The sequence below is a fragment of the Pteropus vampyrus genome, unplaced genomic scaffold, assembly GCF_000151845.1.
Source record: "Pteropus vampyrus isolate Shadow unplaced genomic scaffold, Pvam_2.0 Scaffold617, whole genome shotgun sequence".
NCBI classification, from domain to species: Eukaryota; Metazoa; Chordata; class Mammalia; order Chiroptera; family Pteropodidae; genus Pteropus; species Pteropus vampyrus.
In genome coordinates this window covers 365,944-369,949 of record NW_011889398.1, presented here as the reverse complement: position 1 = coordinate 369,949, position 4,006 = coordinate 365,944, and the positions used below count along the sequence as shown (strand labels likewise).

The following is a 4,006-nucleotide window of genomic DNA, read 5'->3' as shown; positions in this document are numbered from 1 at the left end:
ACATCAGAAACCCTTCTTATGTTGGATTTATTTCAGAGTAGCAAGCTCATCGTTTCCCCAAATCTGTCATGACACCTTTTCCAAACCAAGGTCACACATACAATTCTCTCTTAATCATCAGTCAAAACGAACAAATAAAAAACAAAAACACATTAAGCTCTGATAACAACTAGCGCTAAGTTCACTTTTCAGTTCAATTAAAGATGAGAATTTTAAAGGAAAGATGACTGCCTTTTATAAGAGTCTAGGGTAGCAACAGGTCTTAGGAAAGTTTCACCTACTCCCACACAATCCTGACGTGATATAAGCAAACCTGCAGTTATACGGCTTCTCTACGATCTGTATACACGTTGTGTGTGTGTGTGTGTGTGTGTGTGTGTAAAACTTATTGGTGAAAAAATAAAAGTTATGGAAGTGGAAGAACAGTCCACAGTGTTCCAAGTGGTAACTCAACTGATATTCGTAAAGATACTTCCTGTGCTTCAAATTGAAGTTTCAACTATTCTGTTCTCACAATGATGTACACATTCAGATGGATTGGCATCTGTCCCTTAGCTAGGCGCTCTAGGACAGAAATGGTAAATAAATATTATCAGGATGCTTTATCTTCATTTATGCCCCTCCCTCTCATATATTTTCATGACAATAATAACTAGCATGTCTAAAGCAAAATCTCCAGGCTCTCAGCCTATGCAATTTCAAACCAGTGAGAGGATAAACTGAAATTTAATAAAAAGGAACTGGAATAATTAGATAATTATTTGGAAAGCAAAAATTTCTCAACCCATCTGAAAAAACTTGTTTCCCTCTTCAGTCACCTCTCTCAACATGACAGTGAGTCCACTCCCTTGTAACTTTTAATCAAGTGAAATTAAGTAACTCCTTAAAGGAACTAAAGGAATAAAATAATGTAATTCAGAGGCCTCTAACAGGATGCCCGTGGCTCAAATTTAGTCATCAGGTATGTTTTGTTTGGCTAACAATATTTTCTTTTTTAAATGTGATTTAGTTTCATTTAAAACTTAGGAGATCCACGTAAATCTCCAGATTTTGACCTAGCTTAAAAAGTGAGAGAAGTCTCTGGAAGGTCTGCAGCATGTGTTAGCACTGGCTTCATATCTACGGCCAACTAGCACTGAGTAGCTGTCGCCTCTTTTAGATGGGTTTCTCCTCACATTAGACCCACTTCATTCATCTATATCACATGCCTGGCACTTACATGTTTAATTAGTCACTGCTAGCATATATAGGAAAGCTACTGCTTTTCTATGTTGAACTTGAATCTGGCTATCTAACTGAAACCTCTTATTAGTTGATTCTCTGTAGGCAAGGGGTGGCGAACTACCAACCTTGGGCCAGACCTGGCTCGCTGCTTATTCTGTACACCGTTTCACTGGAACTCAGCCGCACCCATTTGTTCATGTGTCACCCATCGCTGCTTTCACGTGAGAATGGCAGAGTGTGAGTGGCTTGGGTGGGAATTCTATGGGAGCCCGCCCCCACTGCCTGTGCCACCCCCAGGTAGCTAAGAGCTGAGGCAAACCACTTAAGCTGAACCAGTTTCCTCCTCCTTGAAATGGGGTAATAGTATCAGCCACTTTATTATAAAGTTGTTCTCAGGAGTAAATGACACTTAAAGCACACGTAGCACTTGGTACGATATCTGGTCAATTTCAAGTGCTCAATAAATGCCAGGAGCTATTATTGTTATTATTTTATGTACTTCTGACATGTGTATAAATCTTGATTACTTAGTGTATCCAAGTAGGAAACATATTTTAATCTTTTGTTAATACCAAAGTAGATATCTCCAGTTAACAATCCAAAGGAAAGAACAAGGATCATTCAGTTCCGACAGGGTTAATACTAACAAATGAATCAATAATATATAATATTCATTTATTTATAGAAATGTATTATGCTAATAAATATATATTTTAAGGAAATATTTAGCTATTTTGATTGCTCCATTTAACTATATATCCGACAATTTGTGTGTGGGGGGGGCATGTGTGTGTCTTGTACCGAACACCTTACAAATATGGGTGAAATGCAAGAAAAACATTTAGTACAAGGCAAAAATAATATCAGATCTGTGTTCTAGCACTTTAGGAAATGCTGGATACAACCCTGCTAAGAATGGAGTGCACCAATAAGGAGCTGGGAATAAATTTTTTCATTTCCATTTACTTACACGGATTTCATGGAAGGGACAAGATTTTAGAAAGACTCTGAAAGAAATGTGTAAAAAAAAAAACCCCACAAAAACAGAAAGAAGTACAGCCAAAGAATATGACCAGGAGAGATATATATAGTCAAGTTAGGAGAGAAGAGGCAGACAGTAAATAACAGACAATCTTCCAAAAAGGGAAGAAAGAGTTTTTAAAAGAAAAATGTGTATATTCACAGGAAAGTTACAATGAACAATTTGGGCAAAATATCCTTGGATCTTCAAGCATGTGCAACTATTATAATTCTTACTAATAATGGATAAAAAAGGAAATGAAAATTCTCAATTTTATAAGCTTACATCCCAGAGAGCATAACAATTTACTTACTTCACTAGAGCAGCTGCTTCTGGAAGTACATCAGCAAACGATTCACGGAATATGATTGCGTTTTTCCTTTTACAATTCTGTATGACATCATTGGCAAGGTAAAAGAGATTCAAACGGTGAGGATAGGCAGCTAGAGATGACAAAAGACAAGAAAAGCAAATGAGTCCATTTATATTTAGTGTAACTTATTCCAAATACATTGTTCTCAAATTGTTTAACTGCTATTGGATGGGCGGATGGACAGACGGACAGAAGGATAGATGGAAGGATGGATGTAAATGGTTGGCACTAAAAAAACTCATTAACTCTGAAGAAGCTGAAACAAAATAAAACTGTTCTCCCCAACATTTGGGAAGATAAAAATTAAGTCAAAGCAGCTCATCTTGTTGCAAAAACACCAGGGTCAGTGGAAAGAGCGTGGCCTTTAGAATCCACACAGAATGTGACCTCAGGCAAATTGCTTAACCTCCTCCACACAGTTATTGTGGACAGGCTCCCTTCCTCGACCAGTCCAGATACCACTCAGATACACCCAAGTCCTTCCATCCACACTGGAATAGAGGCTCTGCTGCTACTTTCACCACCCGAGGAATGTTCTGGGAAATAAATAACGTGCTCCCATAAACACATCTGGGTCAATCTTTTTCAAAGGCCCATGACAAGGCCCAATCCGTCTACTATCTGGAACCCTGAGCGACATCATCCGAGTTTCATTGTTATCCTGGACAATTTTAATGTCCATACAGATGATCCACAACATTATCTAGTCTCTCAATTTCTCGACCTCAAAGCCAGTGACCCCCGAGAACCACTCCTTTGTGTATTTCAAACTCCCCTCTTCTAACCAGAACGTCCCACTCCCACTGCATTTATTCAATTTTATCAAGATCTCAGTTCTTTATTTCCTCTACGGTCTCCTCCAGTGTTCAATTCTTTATCAATTCCAGGGTCTCTGATCCATATTTAAACCACTCTTTTAGCCAAACCTTCATGGTCTTTTCTTCCTTCCCCAAATTTGGCCTTTAGAGCACGTGCATTCAACAACGTCCTAAATCTGAATCAATTTAACTGCCCCTACCGCATCTTTATTTCCGCTCCTGGGTTCTGCTGAAGAAAAATCAGACCACCAGGAGGACTGAAACCATGTCAGTTGAGTCTCCGTCAGCGGCCCCGTGCGACACCCCTTCCACACGTGCTTAATCGACATCCCCTCTCATTTGCTGTAAAGACTGTTTCAAATTTTACCACTCTTGTCAAGCCCCCTGTGTTAGCACATTCCTTCTCCTCATTCTCAGGAGATAAGCTTATATGCTATTTTACAGAGAAAGGAAAAAGTATTAGATGGGAATGCTATTCTCTCAAAAAACGTACCCATATTTACACCCATCCAGATCAACTCATCTAAGTTAAAATCTTTCAGAATCAGAGATCTGAAAGAGTTTTATATA

At 38.7% G+C, this 4,006-nt stretch overlaps 1 protein-coding gene across 1 annotated transcript in view; it reads right to left on the bottom strand.

Annotated features, from left to right (window-relative positions):
• RPRD2 (regulation of nuclear pre-mRNA domain containing 2) overlaps positions 1 to 4,006 on the bottom strand; it is a 73,040-nt gene that overhangs the window by 39,904 nt on the left and 29,130 nt on the right. The gene's annotated exons all lie outside the window — the stretch shown is intronic.